Source organism: Ceratotherium simum, chromosome 5, assembly GCF_057802395.1.
Source record: "Ceratotherium simum simum isolate JZ-2026a chromosome 5, ASM5780239v1, whole genome shotgun sequence".
Lineage (NCBI taxonomy): Eukaryota > Metazoa > Chordata > Mammalia > Perissodactyla > Rhinocerotidae > Ceratotherium > Ceratotherium simum.
Window position 1 is genome coordinate 19497088 of NC_141904.1, and position 18308 is coordinate 19515395.

General features: G+C 42.3%; 1 pseudogene; it reads right to left on the reverse strand.

Moving 5' to 3' along the window:
• Positions 1-8305: 8305 nt before the first annotated feature.
• Positions 8306-18308, reverse strand: part of LOC101393852 (protein moonraker pseudogene) — a 64739-nt pseudogene continuing 54736 nt past the window's right edge.

Here is an 18308-nt window from a genome sequence, read left to right on the forward strand (position 1 = left end):
ACCTGCTCCAATGCCTTTTCATCACCGTCTTAAATATAGAACTTTAAATAGCCTATTGTCAAGACACCTTTTTAGGGGAATATGCTCCTAATGGGTGACCACGCCCACAGCTGTCTCCCACCCCACCCACCCCCAGGTATCTCAGCCCCCAGGGATAGAAAGACCTTGCTTTCCCACCAGTGTATGTTGACTCCTTCTCAATTATTATAATAATTGTACTCGTACTCTGTCACGACAAGCTATGCTCTCTACCTGATTTGCTGACAGGACAGCATTGAACCTTCCCAAGCTTCGATGGGGGGGGGCGAGAATCAGCTCCATCCCCACAGGGGCAACTCCAAAGCCATGAAGTATTCCCTCTCGTCTCCTAGACACCCCTACATTACCCAAAGGATACTCATGTCCCGGTCTGACTTTTACCCTTGGATTATGTCAACAATGAGTCTTCTATAGTGTGGCCTCCAGATAAAATAAACATGATGCCCGGATGTGACCAGTTAGTGTTGGATGATGCCATCGTTCATTCATTCTTTCATTCATTCACCAAACATGTGCTCAGTGTTTACTACACATCAGCCACTCTGCCAGACAGAAAAGAATAAGACATCACCCCCTTCCTCAGAAGCTCAACATTTAGTGGAGGACAGACTCACAGACAACTACAATATAATAACAATGACTGTATAGCATCCTTAACTTTAGACCCTACGTGATACCCTGTACAATGTGCGTTTGCTTTCACGGAAAGCACTTTATACTCTATGTGTTTGTAAAAATACGTAGCATCAAATATCTAGGTAACCAATTGTTGGGTCTTTTCAAAGCTGGAAAATCTTATCATAACAGCTGAAGATAGAACAAGCAGCCACTTAATACCTAGCCAATTTATCATGTCATGGAACAGGTGTGGGGAGAAAACGATTGTCTGAAGCAATCAGGAAAACAACCACGTTTAAAAAGAAATAATAAAGGGAACCCATTGAGAGAACTAGATGTAGCTATTTTGGTAATTAATAATCATAAATGAGCTGAGGATTGCCAAAATTATCAAAACGATTAACCTTCTGCCAAGCCGTAAGACAGCCCAATGCAGCTCTTAGGAAGTCGGTTAAGCTGTGTGACAAATGTGATTCAAGAAGCCACCTCCAATGGCTTAGTTCAAAGCTTGTGATGTGGTTGTATGAAGAGTTAAAATATATTAAAAACTCCATTGTAGCCCAGTGGTTCTGAGACTTGAGCCTGCATCAGAAACACCTGGAGAGCTTGTTAAAACACAGATTGCTGAGCCCCATCCCCAAAGTTTCTAAATCAGCAGGTCTGGGATAAGGCCCAAAAGTTTGAATTTCTACACTTGATCTTAGCCAAAAAACTGAGAAGCAGTGGAATTTCTAGTAAGTTTCCAGATGCTGCGGGTCAGAGACTATACTTCGAGAACTGTGGTTATGGACCCTGGATGTGCATTAACATCATCTGGGGAGCTTTTTAAACACCCCCAGGCCTTCACAAAACAATTAAATCATAGTGTTCAGAGGTATGCCACAGGCTGCAGTATTTTTTAAAGTCCCCCGAGTGATCCCACTGTGTAGCCAGAGTTGAGAGCCACCAGGTAGGATATATGCCAGCAGAAAACACTAGTAACTCTCAGCATTTACATGAGAATGATTATGTGAAAATAATAAAGAATAAGAATTAAGGCCTGAAAGCCTCAACCAAAATCCCAAATGGGACCTTCCGAAACAGGGATGTCAGGTGCTGGGGTGACCAGAGTCTCAGAAGTTTCCAGGTGAAAAAAATTTTAGCATAGGAATTTTACCTAAATCTAATTTGCAAGGGGATGGGGAGGGAATGAGCACTTTGGGTTGATTAGGTGCGGAGTTACATAATCTGGCAAAAATTGATATATCACCTCCCTAAATGTCAACACCCCCTAGATAGGAGTGAATTTTAATCTAGTTTTGCAGAAGCGCAGTATTTTCTCTCTGTAAAAGATCACTATGTCAGTGCCTCTGAAACCCCAGCCCCTTCTGAGGGAAACAGTTCTGCAGAAGGTTTGGTCTAGATGACCAAGATTTTCAATGTATTTTGCCCCACCCATCTTCACCCTGTCTCGCCCCTGATTGGCTCAGGGTGGGCAGTAGACACAATGACAGCCAATCATCTGCCTATGACACGTCCTCCTAGGGTCTGGGGATTCTGCCCAAACAGAGATGACTGATGTTTGCTGAGCCAATGAGATTTCCTCTCTTGTTATTGGAATCACAAATAGGGGAAGAATCAGGCAATTGGTGGTGTGGGGCAGATGCGAGCATCCTAGACAGGAGCGGATGCACTAAGAGGCTGGTCCTGACAATGGAGGAATCCAAAGGGCAGATTCCTCAAACACCTTGAACTGCCCCAGATCCCAGTCCTTCTCTGCCTCCTGGCTCTAGAAGACCAAACCCACTGGGTGCATTTCCATGTGATTCCTCATCTACCTTTGCCTCAAATGTAGCTTTAGAATAACTGTCCCCTTTCTGAGGTTACCTGAGTCTCTGCTACTCTTGACCAAGAGAGTAGTCTAATTGGCAGGATCCTGTCATACAGGCAGATTGTTGCTTCCCTTCCAGTTCTGTCCTCTCCTCTCACATTGATGCTCCTTCCCAGTGTGCAGCTGTCATGGCATGAGGGACACGGCCTTGTCTGAGGACGAGAAGGTCAGTGTGTTTAGGAGCTCTGAAATTTAACTTTTCTGGTGTTGGGGTCTTTGTCTCTTTCTTTGGCTTTATTTTGGGCCCTTTTATACCTCATAGACTTGTTAAGATGGAGTAGAAAAGCACATCAAGTATTTACTAGAATTGTGTGTGTGTGTGTGTGTGTGTGTGTGTGTGTACACACATACATGTACTGTACTCTGGAGTCAGACTGCCTGGGTTCGAGTCTCAGCTCTACACAGTCCTAGCTGTGTGGCCTTCAGTAGATTACTTAAGATCTCTGAGGCCAGGGCTAATAATAGAACCCTCTTCCTCCAGTCGAGAGGAATAAGAGAAATATATATGTAGAAATCTTAGCTCACTGCCTGGTACAGTGCAGCATTCCATCAGTGCCAGCTATGATTATCACACAAATAGCCGAGATTATTTCCCCATTCAAAGGGCCATCTGAAGAGGAGTGGATTCTCACAGTTAGAGGTTGGTTCAAGTTCCTGACAATCGGACTGGCCTCTCACTGCAGGCCTCTTACCCGTACCTGTGAATTGAGTTAAAGCTGCAGCAACAGAAAACCATCTGAAACCTTTGGATAAGCAGCAATAAATCATTCTTGGGCCTCTGAGGAACTCTGTGATCCTTCATCTAGGAATTGAGACCGCCCAGTGGGCAATTAAAATGCAGTCATGGAGATAAGAAAAGCTCTCCTAATTAAAACATAGCACATGTGGTCACGGGGCACTCATCCACCTACCTGTGATCTTACACTTGCCTCATCCGCTCTGCAGTTTCAAGCCCTACTCCTGCCTTCTGGGACAGGATCCAGGCATCTGAGGTTCCAGGAGGGAAAAACAAGAGACAGACACCCCTCCAGACATAAACTCTTTAATCTTGACATCAGGCAGCGAGCAAGCCTTCTTCAGCAAGTGAACTCACGCAATCAAAAGACTTGTGCCAAATCGGAGTGACTTTTCTGGTCTTTAATGACTCTAAACATGTATAAGAAGGAAGAGATGACTGTGGAAATACCTGTGTTTGCAAGGCTGCTGGAAACAGAGAAGTAAGTCTTCCTAGGCCTCCATATATTAAAATCTGGGCTGCCACTTCTAGATTGTGATCCTCCACATAAAAATTTAAAGTATCTTAATTGCCAAAGGCATGTTTCTCTGACTACAGTGAACTTTCAGCTTCCTAAATGGGTAGGGGAAACGTTTTCATGTCTGGATTGCTAAATAATTAGAATATAATGACATTCTCACTATTAAAAATAAAAAGAATAAAATAAAATGTTGCATGACATAGGTTGAATCAGCTATGACTGCTCAGACCAGGACAGTTAGAAGTTTCTGTGTTGAAGGTGTCCTATATCTGCGCTGTCTAATGTGGTAGCCACTAGCCACAAACGCAGCCACATGTGTTACTGAATTTGAAATTTTACTTAATTTGAATTAATTTGAATTTAAATTTAAATTGCCACATGTGGCTACCTTTCTGGAAGTTAGAGAAGGGCCAGAGATTGGGTTAAATCTGAGGTAACCCAATGATGTGCCCAGCATGCAACATTTCAGAATTAACACAACACCAGTTATTCACCTATCATTTGTCTTCTCTCAAAATATAAAAATAAAGTCAGAATACACAATATCCACTCCCCCAACATAGACAAAACCAAAACTGGTTATCTGAGCATTCTGATTAGTTTAGATTTCAGATAAAGAGGGATTTACCATATATTTAACTGTCAAAAAAATTAGGAGTCATAGAATTCTAGAATTGGAAGAGATGTTAGAGATTATGCAGAGTGTTCAAAAGTCAGATTGTTTGGAAATATTTGGGGATATTTTGGGTTGTCATAAAGACGAGGGGGTGCCACTGGTCAGAGTCCAGAGATTTTAAACATCCTGCAACGTGCAGGACAGTCTCGCACGTGGAAGAACTATCCTGCCTCAATGCCATCTGCTCCTCCATTGAAAATACTTTCTATCCAACTGTTTGTTTTAAAAATTAGGAATTTGCTTCCAAGGAAATTAAGTGACCTGCTCTGGATCCCACAGCTAGTGCAGTTACTCAGACCACGACATAGGAGGCCAAAAGGCACCTGGGGGTAAAATGCATTTGTGCTGGTGCTCTGCAAGCCGCACTAGATTTTTAGGAGAAATGAATGAATACATAGCAAAAGAAGATGTTCTTTTATAGTTCAGCAACCTGAAACTCAGAGTAAAATTGAAAGAAAAATTCTCATACTGGGGGCTTGTGATGCCCCCATAGACTGGCATGTGGGCACATAAAGAACTCTCTGAACTCCCTTTACTACAATGGCAGAGTTAGTAGTTGTGACAGAGACTGTTTGGCCTGCAAAGCCTAAAATATTTACACCTATCCTTTTAAGATCAAGTTTGACAACCTATAACTTGAATTATTACAATACTGTACAGATAAGTGTGATAACTGAGGTAAGTACCACGTGCTATGGGAGCATCAAGAAGTTAATAACTAGAAGAGCCAGGGAAAGCTTTCCGGAAAATTAGGTCTTGAACGAGAAATAGTTGGAGAATATGGTATGTTATGGGCTAAATTGTATCTGCCCCCAAAATTCGTATGTTGAAGCTCTAACCCCTAGTAACTCAAAATGTGACTATATTTGAGATAGGGCCATTCAAGAGGTGGTTAAGTTAAAAAGAAGCCATTAGAGCAGGCCATAAACCAATTAGACTGGCTTCCTTATAAGAAGAGGAGATTTGGACATAAAAGGAGACACCAGGGTCATGCACCGAGAGGGCCAACCATGTGAGGACAAAACAACGGGAAGGTGGCCATCTGCCAGGCAAGGAGAGAGGTCTCAGAGGAAACCAACCCTGCCAACACCTTGATCTTGGACTTCTAGCCTCTACAACTGGGAGAAAATAAATTTCTGTTGTTTAAGCTCCCCCAGTCTGTGGTATTCTGTTATGGCAGCCCTAGGAAACCAATACAGGGGAGAAGAGAATGTCATTTTAGATCAGGGAAATCAACATGGTCAGAGCCTCAGGGCATGGAAAGCTGTGACATTTTCAGTGAACAGTAAAATGTGTCTTTGGAGAATTGTGAGTACTGGAGTACGGGAGGTAGGGAAAAAAAAAAAAAAACAATGGAAGAGGGACTCTAAACGCTAAAGCGCTCATTTTATCCCCTGGGCAGATAATGAGCTTCTAGGATCTAGTTTCTAGAATGGTAATTCTGATGGTACATGAGAGAAGAGTGCCAGGAAGACCAGCTGGGAAGCTTGAAATTTATGAGCAAGAGATGAGGAAAACCTGAACTATGGCACTGTCCGAGGGGTGCAAAAGGGTGAGTGGATTCAAGAGACATTTCTGAGGAAAAACATTAAAAAGACTTTGTTGGTCAGTTGGATGCAGAGGAAATGGTACAGTAAAACTCTGGCCTCAGTGAAACCAAATCTCCACAAGTTTGAGTCTGGTCCTTAACCCAACTGCACACTCATTCCTAGACCAGGAATGATAAGAAATGCTATTTTAAAGCACCAAATAAACTGTGCTTCTTAAGTTTAAGATGTATAAAAAATACTAAATGATGTAATTTGAAACATTTTCTAGATAAAGAAAATCAGGTCTCTCACAAATTAGAGCAAAAAAAGAAAGACATAGATAAAAGGGATAGTTAAAACTAAACAGAACAATGAAAGATAGTTTATAAATACCAGTATTTGGAAGTGTTGGAATGATAGGTGTAAGGGTCTTACCAAGCAAACAGAGCTGGCAGCCTTAAAATGAGCTCTGCTTTTCTAAGACTGGGTTAGGAATTTATTACTTTAAAGTAAATTTTCAAGTGATGCCAGAATTTTAAATAATAATGGCATCATTGCACAAAATGTGGGTGTTTTTGTCCTGCATTAAACCATTTGTTCATAGTAATGAGATGTTCTTTGAAATTGATATCCTAATTATGCAGATGTTCATTCCTGAATGAAATATAGCCAAAGAAGAACCAGCCCAGCCAGACCTCATGCCTGAAGATACCTTCCTTTTCAGAAGCCTTAGTTGAAGGATTTCAGTTCCCCTGGAATCAAAAATAGCAAAATCTCAGTTGGGTTTAAAACAGAAATTTCTTTATTATTCATACTACATATCCATTGTGAGCTGTCAATCAGGGATTCAGGCTAATGGAGAAGCCCTCATCTTAGAAGTTGCCAGTTGTCATGGTGAAGGAGAAGAGGATGCTGCAAAACATACCCTGACTCTTAAAGTTTCTACCCAGAAAGATTACAGATCTTTGCCAAACAAGTCACATGGCCACACTTAACTTCCAGTAGGTGGAAAATAAAATCCTACCGTGTTGCCAGAAGGAGAGGGTACTGGGACATCTATGAAATGGAACATTTGTCAAAAATCTTAATGGATATGTAGGGCAGAATAGGTCTCAGGTCCTCAAAGTATGACCAGTAAGCTCTACTTTGTGTTTTTCTGTGAGATAGAGCTCACAAAGTGTTAGCCAAGAGCCCATCTTAAATGATCATTTCAAAGAAATTCAAAAAGGTTTGAAAGGAAGTCCATTTGTATCTTGAAGATTTATAATCTTTTTTTTTTTTTACTTTAAAATTGCCCCAGAAATTACTTGAAGCCACCAACAACAGACGCTCCTATCGGTTTAAGAGTACACATGCAGCTCCTCAAATTAAAGACCTTTCATTTCCCTTGAGGTCTTTCTAATTCTGAGGTTATATAAATTTAAGCAGGAAAACATTACCATTAAACAAAAATCAATTTTGCACAAATAAGTGTGATCAAGCAGCTTAAATGATCACCTGAAATACTTATACTTCAGAGAAAAATCCCAGATGACAACACTGTGTTATAAAAAGATTCACATTATTCCGTGGGGTATGTCACATGTCACTTGGTTCTTCACATTTCCTTCACCAAGCCTCCAGCAAAAAATTGAGGGAAATTTTTTCCAAGCAGTGGCCTTCTTTTTACGCACATTCCTTCTCTTCTTCCGAATTCAGAGTTTCTGAAAACACAGAGGCTTTTCTCTTGAGAAAATATGACTTATAAGACATTTGAGGACCAAGCTATTACGGTTCTTAAATTTCTTCCTTTCTCTGGGGAGACCCAGAGGTCTTCACGCCATCCAAATCTGTTCTCTCCTCCCACACAAGGTTCCTTTGTGGTATGGAAACATAGAAACTTCTAACCTCACCAGAGATGGAAGTGAGCTCTGTACCTTCAATAAGTCACCAGAGAAAGCCTGGCCCTCTCCTGGTGTCCTCAAACTTCCTCAAAATTCAGAGAAAGTTTTATACATCAGAATATGTCAACCCACAGCAGTAAAAGACTTTGAGGGACTAAAAATATGAAAACCACCTAGGAATTGAGCATTAGAGAAACATGTGTTTATTGTTTGCACTGATAACGAGTGGGTTCCTATTTTTAATAAGCCGCAACAGAGCAAAGGTTTGGCAGCATAACCAACCTCTGTGCTCTACATGAATCTGCAACCCAGTCCTATGTATATGCTATGACAATGAGAAAATGCAAAGTGAGGATGACGTTACTGGCATTTCCTTCCTTGCAGTGAAGAAAGGAAGAGGCAGCACCTTCTGGGCCTGGATGGACAGCAGAGGATCAAGATGTCCTGCGGGCTGAAACAAAGGTAGTGCCGCCCCTTCTCCAGTGTGACAGGAGGGCCCTCGCCGTGGAAAGCCTTTGTGTAGCAGCCTCTAAGAATTCTGAGGTGAACACAGCTTCTGCATAATCTTCACACACATCCTGAAGTTCAGCAGCCACGTCCCCCAGAGCTTCATCTACCAGCTCTTCTGAAAAGCTTTCAGCAAGCAGCCATGGGTTGAAGGAGCCCACGGCCTCATGAGATATCATCCGGAGGTACTGCTCAAAGCGGCTGCAGTAGTCCCCAGTGCTGTGCCGCATCCTGGGGGGGACAAAGAGGGCAGCTCGACCCTCTTTCTGTTGAGAATCTTCTGAAAGGGAGAGAAGGGGAGCCTTTTTTTCTCCGATTTCTCCTCTGTTCCCACACTTTCATCCAGGGAGTTGGCATTCCAGGGCCTTTCCAACACGATGTTCACGTCTGGGGCTTTGTGAGCCGCTGTCTTTGTGATCCTGATTGGATGAGGAGAAAGAGGCCTTTCACTTACTGCTGGGATTTTTTGGTCATTTTTTTCTTCCTGCAGCCAAAGATGAGGATCAGCATATACAATTTTATATCTTTGGCAAACTGTCTCCTGGTATTTTTCCGTTTCCTCCATTCGGAGCATCATGGTCTCCAGATATGGGCTGTCCTTGCTGTCCCCCAAGGTGTCTAAGGCTTCAGACTCCAAGATCTTAGAGTGAGTCATAGTCCAGAGCTCATGAGCGGTATCTTCCAAAAAATCATCCAGCTGACGAATGTTGTTGGATTCAGAATCAACAGCTGTAGCCTCCTCTGCAGGCTGGGCTATCGCTGTGTTTACTGATGGCCGATCCGTCAATGGACTACCTGCTTCCAGAGAAGAATTGACTCTCTGGGCCTTGACCAGGAGAGGCTTCAAATGCTCCAGAACTGCCTTCTCTACCTTGTCTGCTAACCGGGTGGCAGAAACACTCAATTTTTGAAGTCTATCCATTTCTTCAGTTTTGAGTTCATTCAATTCCTTTGTTTTTCTGGAAGTTTCAGCATCAAGCCAATCGAGCCTCTGTTTTTGCATTTTGTCCATTTCTTTGGCTTTTAATTCTTCTAGTTCCTTTAATCTGTTGGAAGTTTCAGCATCAAGCCAAGCGAGTCTAGCTGCTTCATGCTCAACAGCACCTCTGAATTGACTTTCCTCTTGAGTATCTTCTTGCTGGAGAGACTATTCTTTTGCAGCACCTTTGGGGCTCGATTTCACCTTTAGCCATGCAGCACATTTGGGAGATGCCGGTGGGGAGGTGGGGTTCAGAGGTATCCAAAGAGCCCTATGGTCTTTCACAGGCTGTTGGTTCATTTTTAATCTCGATGAGACTGTTGTCCGTTGCAACCTGCTTTTGCTGTGAGATTGGGTTGATCTATTTTTTTCAGTTTTGTGGAGCCCTTGCTGTAGTCTTGTCGGCACCAGAGTATCCTTCTTCCTAGAAGGCACATCCTCAGTCACAGGCTTCTTTTTGACTGCTGTTGTTTTTGCCGGGGCTAATGCCTCTTCTTTGAAGCTTGCATTTTGGTCTAGAATAGATGGAGCTTCTTCCGGAAGTATATCCGCAACTAACACATCAAGCTCATTCTCCAACCTCTGGGTCACTGGAAGCTCTCTATCAGGTTGATACTTATCAGCAAGAAGCTTCTTTGCCATTGAAGGTTGTTTTGTTTCCTGTGGAATTATCTCCTTTGCAACTAAGGGTCTCCTCTCACTCTTTGGTGATGTACTTTGCCATCTCTCCAAGGCCCTTTGGCTACCAACAGGAAATCTGCTCCGAATGTCAGTGAAACATTTCTTCACCTTTTTTGGTGACAGTTTCTTTTCCAGGAGGGATTCCAAAGCCTCAATTTGTCGTAGGATATCTATAACCACATCAGGGACAGAAGAATCGGCATCCAGCTTGGCAGAACAGAGGGAAAGCTGGCGAATAAGACTGCCCAGTTCCCTACACTGGGCAGGAACTGGGTGCTCCCCTCGGTCAGTAAACTGAGTAACAAACATCTGTAAGGCATGAATGGCTCCTCGATGCGCAGCTGCCAGCCTGGACATTGCCCATGACTTCCTACTGTGTTTAATTTTATGTGGACTCAATTTATCCAATTCTTCCTGGATTTCTTTAACCTGCCGCTGGAAGACGTAGAGCGTTTGGGCAGAACGAACCGCTTGCTCCTGCCTCCTGACATGGATTCGCTGTTCTTCATCTGGATCTAAAGTTTCTTCCACTCGATCTTTTTTAGTAACTTCTTCAATTTTATGGATACAACTGCTCAGTTCTTTCCAGAGTTGCTGAACTTCCAGCAGGCTTTTGTGTTCACTCAGAATTTTGTGGTCACTTATCGCGGCATGCGGCTGAAGTCCTAGATCACGGGTGGGTGGTGAATTTGGTGTGGTCAGATCTGACTGTCCTGGATGAGATGTGTACAGGTATACCTTGGCACCTGAGCTGAAATTTCTACTTTGGACGGCTGGTGGCTGTAACGACAGACTTCTTGACTCTTTGATGCCTTCCTTTCCACCCTATGGTCAGATATTTTATGCTTAGTGTGTCCACATTTCTGAGAGATTTGAGGCTGACTTCTGAGATGATGTTCTTTTACATGTTCTTCAAACTGTCTTCGTTTCACATCTCTTTTGGCTGGGTGGACAGCATAGCTAAGTCTCTCTTCTGTCCTGGGGCGAGGCGCAGCTTGAAGATTTATAATCTTGAAGAAGGTAATAATGCCCAAAGAGTATTCTAGTAATAATAGCTAACGTTTTATTGAATGTTGACTACATGTCAGGAACTGTTCTAAGCACTTTGCATATATTAACTAATTTTATACTCATAACCTGTGAAAAGGCCACAATTATTATCCCCACTTTACAGATAAGTAAATTGAGGCATAGGGAGATTAAGTAATTTTTCTAAGTCCATACAGCTAGTAAGTGGCAAAGAAAAATACCACACCGAGCAAAATATCTCCAGAGCTAGACTGCTTAATCACTTATTATTTGCACAATTGCACAATTAATAACAACAAATAAAACTAAACACACATTTAATTGAAGGAGCATTTCAGTAGCTGGGAGAATTAAGCCAAATTGTAAGGATTAGATATAATCATTTTCATCACATTCCAATATTCCATCAACATTCCAATATTTGCATGTTTTTAATAACACTAGATATTTATACTGAATTGTTACATCATCTTCATCCATGTCATAATCTGGAACTATATATTTTAAAAACACCACTATTTTTCTAAAGGAACTATTTAATATTCAAAGCTCCAAAGAGATTTGCTATTTTAAGTGAAATTTACCTTATTGACTATAAGGGGTCAAATTCCTTCAGATCATTGTAATGAACAATTATTGCTCTAACTACATAAAGCCACTTCTACCCGTCCACTGCTTTCTTCTGGAAATAGCCTCTTCCTCATCTTCTTCCCTACTCTATCAACATGGTAACCTCTGGACCAATCATCTTGTACAAAATGTGCCCTGGCCACAGTTAGTTGGTCCAGGGGAAGATATCTGGGCCAATCACCTCCCGGAACCTGTCATGTCCAGCAGATTGGTTCCAGAGTGAGCATTCAATCCAAGCTGGGCCACTCAGAGCTCTTTGCCAGGGATTTGGTAACTGAAAATGAGGAGAGTCCATCTCTTTCCAGGTGACTAAGACTATAAATGAAAATCTCAGGTAGGTCCTTTCAACAGCCGTGTTTTCTTCCCATGTGAGCAGAGCTAGCCAGGAAGAGAGAAATGAAGGAGAAAAATAAAGACATGAATAGGCAAAAGGTGAAGAGAGAGGCCCGCCTGAGATTGGTATCCCAGCCCCACTCCTGCCCTTGAGATCTGTGAGACACCACAGCATCCTTGCTTCAACTACTCTTATTTGACTTTCTGTCATTTGCAACCAAAATAGTCCTAATTAATACAATCAACTTGTAAAATTGATTATAAAATTCTTTTTTTTTTTTTAAAGATTTTTTTATTTATTTATTTTTCCCCCAAAGCCCCAGTACATAGTTGTCTGTCATAGCTGCACATCCTTCTAGTTGCTGTATGTGGGACGCGGCCTCAGCATGGCTGGAGGAGCGGTGCCTCGGTGCGCACCCGGGATCCGAACCCGGGCTGCCGACAGCGAAGCGCACGCACTTAACCGCTAAGCCACGGGGCCGGCCCTAAAATTCTTTATCCAACTTGTATATTATTGAAAGAACTCAAAAGGGAACATATGTGCAATCATGGTTGCTTATGATTCATCAAAGGAAATAAAATGATCAAAGTTGAACAGCAGAAGATTGAAGCGATTCCATGATGACTACCTATGTAATGCAACCACAAGAAAACGGGCGATTCCAGATTTTCTCTAATTTTTGCTTGTCCTGGCAAAAGGATACCAGAATCCACAGGGTATCCGCTGGTTACTCAGAAAGGAGCAATAATAGGATAAAAATCATTTGAAGCATGCTACCAAGTGACTAGAATCCCAATTTCAGCATCCCCAGTAGATGGCAAAATTTTAGGGATCCTTTCCTCCAAAGCTCTCTAATAGCATGGCTATTCCTTTGGGATTTTGATAGGATTCTATTTTCCTGGGCAGGTCCAATGTGTGTTTTTTCCACTAACACCAAGCAATTCTCCAGTTCTCAGCAGATGGTGACTAGGTGTCCTACAATTTAACTCAATTCTGACACTATCTACCTGGAGATAGCGTCAGATCCCAAAGGTTAAGGGCTCAGTCCCATAAAACTGCACCTCCTCCTGCCACTTCAGAAGCCAATCGAAAGCCCAGGTTGTCACCTGTACTTCTGACCCACTGGCTATAGATCAGAGGTTCCTGCGACCCACTCCTCTGGTTCAAGTAATTTGATAGATCAGCTCATAGAACTCAGAAACATTTACTTACGTTTGCCAGTTTGTTATAAAGGATACAGATGAACAGCCAGACAAAAAAGGACATAGGGCGAGGTACGTGGGAAGGGGCTCAGAGCTTCCGTGCTCCCTCTGGGTGCACCACTCTCCCAACACCTCCATGTGTTCAAAAACCTGGAAGCTCTCTAAACCTCATCCTTTTAGATTTTTATGGAGGCTTCATTACATAGACATGTTTAATTAAATCACTGGCCATTGATGATTGAATTCAATCTCCAATCCCTCTCCCCTCCCTGGAGGGGGTGGTGGTAGTGAGACTGAAAGTTCCAACCCTCTAATCACAAGATTGGTTTCCCTGGCAACCAGCCCCAATCCTTAGGTTACCTAGGGGTTTTCCAAAAGTCATGTCATTAACATAACATAAGACAACTTTCTCTTCACTTAGGAAATTCCAAGGGTTTTAGGGGCTCTGTGCCAGGAAAGGGATGAAGGCCAAATATATATTTGTTATAAATCACAATAACACAGCAGGGGAACAAATTCCTTCACAAGATATTGATTATGCAAATGGTCATCAGGATTCCCCCTCCATGACCTTGAGGCTCTAGAATTTGGAGGGGGCCCACTTCACCTAAGAAAGTGTGCTTCTAACCTCCTTCCCTTTGACCCCCTAAATTATATGGACCACTCTCCTGATAGCCATTTTGACAATGTATCCACTAGGAACTGCTAATTGGACAGGTTTCCAGTTTTAAGTAAGGGGAAATCATATTATATCATCATTATCAACTCAATCAATCCTTAATTATTCACATTAATAGATGGGAATAACATGTGAATTATCCCAAGCAGCAAATAATTCCAATTTAACCTTTATAAGTCAGGTCAGTTTATCTGCTTTATAGATTCTCCAAGATCTTTTCCCCACCATTATACCACACGACTCTAGGTTATAGAAGAAGTATCAAGTTGCAAGGAACTTGAAGCCAGGAATAGAAAAGGAAAGGTGAGTTTTGACTATCAGTAAATGGGGGAGTGGGTGCATCTTAATATCAAATATAAATGATTTTTGGATAACCCATTTGTCTATCTCTTTATGTAGATAGCACAATAATTATTGCAGCTGGCTTTAGAATGCTGTTACACACTCCAACATAGACATGCACCCACACCCACACACTCACCAAACTCACAGACGCTTCTTCTCTATATGTTTAACTCTCTGTTGGTAGGCTTTAATGAAAAAGGATAAGAAACAAGAGAAAACACTAGCTCCTATTTTATAGATAAGAATATTATCTTAGCCTTCGTTCCCACCAAAGCAGAACCAGAGGCAAAAACTTCCTTGCAGGTAGGTTATTTTGGAATATGATTCCTGGGGAGCAAGAAATACAGGACAGGGGAAGCAAAACAGGAAGAAAGCAAAGCCAACACAAGGATGAGTTATTGAGCTGGCCATTCCCATGAGCAGCCAGTGCCTGATCTACTACAACCTTCCAAGGAGACCTACGAATTGTATCTCAGAAGTGTCCTCCCTGGGAACAAAAGAGGAAGCATTTATCCATCTGCTCCTCTCTCCCATTGGCCAAGGGTGGCTCAAGTGAGAGTATAGTCCCCTGAATTTCTGGGTTGCATATCTGTAGTTCAGAGCAGTATCCTATGATGTGATATCAGAGAAGCCATAGGGCAAGAAACGAGAGGTACTGTCACCGGCTAGTTGTCCTGAGGAACTCAAGGGAGGTTTCAGAAGCATTTAACTGTTTCTCCAAATTGTTTTTTTTTTTCACTTCTTTTTGTTATGTTAAGATATGCAATCACCAACAACCCTAAACCAGATCGAGCCTCACCACAACGGTGATGCCAATGCAGATGGGCCAAAAAGTGCCCAAAAGATGACCTTTGCCTCTTTTTTTTTTGCTGAGGAAGACTCACCCTGGGCTAACATCCATGCCAATCTTCCTCTGTTTTTTAGTATGTGGGCCACAAGCACAGCATGGCCGCTAACAGAGCGGTGTAGGCCCACGCCCAGGAACTGAACCTGGGCTGCTGAAGCGGAGCACGCTGAACTTAACTGCTAGGCCACTGGGGCTGGCCCCCAACTTTGCCTTATTTTTAATGCTAAGATCTCCACTCTGGGAGGAGCTTATGCCTTATTACCATATCTGCAATATATGTGGAAGCATGTTTTCCAACTGAGTCTGTGCATGTGAATACTCACCTCTCCCTTTTGAGTATTCATTCCCCATCTGAAATAAAAGGCCCCTGCAGTCAGGGAGAATCCCAACTTTGGAAATGATTCCTCATGGTCTCCTATTTGCTGCAAAAAAACTCCACTTTGTGTGACAACTACTTCTGGTGGAGAGTCTGATTTTAACTCACCAGGAGGTGAACCCACTTTGTTTGGTAACAGTACATAGTCATGGCATGAGCCCACAGCAGTCTCAGTCTAATTGTCCCTGCATGAAGCAGATTAGAGTCTACAGGAACTAGTTGCCACACAAGTAGCTCAAGTAAGAGGTGGACCTGACAAATTTTTTAAGTAATGCACAAAAGCAGTCCAATCAAACCAATAAGGTCATAGGATTTGAAATAAAGAGATTCACTTTCAAGGCAACTTTCAGGAATGCATCTTTTGTCAAAAATGCCGTACATCTGCTCATGAACATGTTGCCAGAATCATTGTATAACTAAAGAGGGGAGGAGAGCTTCTTCTGTGTTGTCCCTGCCACCAGAGAGAAATGCAGCTACTCTATCTAACACAAACTTGCAGCAGCTGAGAGTAAAAAAGACAGATGGCATATTCCTAAAGTATGATTTGATTGTTTGGTGGGAAGATGAAAGACATAGTATCATGAGTTCAACCAATACAAGATCATGCATGGCTAAAAATACTCAGCAGCAAACTAAAAAAAGAATTAAAAAGCTTGGGAATAATCACTATTTTTCATAAGGAGGAACCAAGAGTCTCCAGGTCAAACCATTCTCAAGGCTTAAAAGCATCAAGATTCCCTGGGGCTTGGCTTAAAATGATCTACTGACATTATATTTATGGGGCCATGCCATAATAAGGTGTAAAATCAGACAAGATACTCTGTACAAAAATGAGAATATCTCTTAATAAGGCAAAATTCACCCAAAGCTTCAATGTACAGACCAAAGATGTGACAAAAATTAAAGTCTTTGCATTTATTCATTTGATCCTTGCCAGTCTTGAAATAAGTCATGACTCTGTGTGTAAAGGAAATTAGGCTACGGTGTTTAGGAAAACAGGGCAGCTGACAGCCCTAAAAGAAAGGATTGCATTTTCCCATAGGGTTTCCATGGGAATTGGATGTTAAACTCCGAGTTTATTTTGCTGCAAGCAAATATTTTTTATATAGTGTTCCACAGAGTGGAAGGAGCTCCCAGGGTCAATCCATCAACCTGAACAATGAGGGTTGACACGGTGGCTGTCCACACCCCTCACCACACACCGGAGGCTGCTGGACTTTCCACCAAGTGAGTCAGCAAATGCCAATAATATCAGGTGAGTAGGCAGAATTTCCAGGGAGTAAGTATTTTATAAATGCTAATGTAATTATCCTGAAAACGTGAACCTGATTTTTTGTTTTATTCTCCCATAAATCATGTTCACCTTTAAGGCCAAGCCATGAGGCAGTAGATGGTCCCACCAGACAGAAAGGGCATATCATTCCCTACCTGGAGGGGAAAGAAAACACTAGAGAGGGGAGCATGTAGGAGGAAGAGTTTGGTCCTATAAGGGCCCAGCAATCCTGTCTCTCTGATCCTTAGCTCAGGCAGTGGGAGTGGACAGTGAAAGGATAAAAATCTAAGATAGATAGAGAGGATGCAATAAAAAAGTGATTCGGAAATGCTTACAGGCAATGGGGAGACCAAAAAAAATAGCTGAGGGTAAACACTATCAAGCTTGCACGGTGCTGCCATGGAAAGGTAACTCTATAGGAGAGGCTGGGCCAGGGGGCAGACATCCTGGGCAACGCTACTGGATGGGACTTAGCCAAGACCTGAGATCTGAGAATGTGCAGGGCCTACGAAAACCCAGTAGGACTGAGTCAGCAGAAGTCCTAGCCATAAAATTCTGCAGCTGAAGTCAGCAGGGTATCCAGAGACCAGAGCATAAATCCCTCTCCTCCCCTCTACCAAAAGGACAAGTGAGCTACCCACTATACTTAGACACGTGTTGGCTGGGAAAAGTCCTCAGAGCTTGAGCTTGAAAAAAATATATATATATACACATATATATAAATTTTTTTAATGAGATTATTACCATTAATTGGCCCATTTAAATCCCCTTGTCAGCCTCCAACAAGATGCAGACTTGACAGCAAAATGAAATAAATTATAGAAAATAATATTACTGTATTTGCACATCTGATTTATCATTCAGGATAGATTAGGTTATGCTGAAGTAATAACCCTCAAATCTCAGTAGCTTAACACAATTATTTCTCGCTCATGCAACATGTCCATTTTGCATTAGTGGGGTTGTGGGGTGGCTATTAGTCTCTAGCCCATGTTGCCCTCGCTCCAGGACCCAGATTAGTGAAGGTTCCGTCATCTGGAACATTTCAGGTTCTGATAGCAGAGAAAAGAGAGAATTGGAGAGTTTTACAGCAGTAATTAAATACTTTGGTTCACATGTCACTTCTGCCCACAGCCCAGGGACCAGACTAGTTACATGGCCCTATCCAAACAGAAGATGGATGGACAAGAGTAACCTCCCACGGACCGGGAAGAGAAGTGAACAGGATAGGGGGCGCATTAGAAGTCTCTACCACATAAAGCAGAGACTTACCCTACTACATTAATTATTATTATTGTTTTTGAGACTTTGAATTATCCAAATTTCATGTTATCTCCCAGAATGCAAAATGCAAAACCCCACCCACCCAGGTGATCTTTTCTTTCCAAAACTTTCCCTCAACTGCCAAACACTTCCTGGCCTTTACCAAGTCAACCTGGACCCCACAGTGCTCTCATAGACCCCACCATTCCCTCCGATGATTCTGCTTCTGCAGCACCCATGCAGCCAAACCCCAACATTTGTAGGAACTTGAGAGTCCTACATTCTAAGCTTC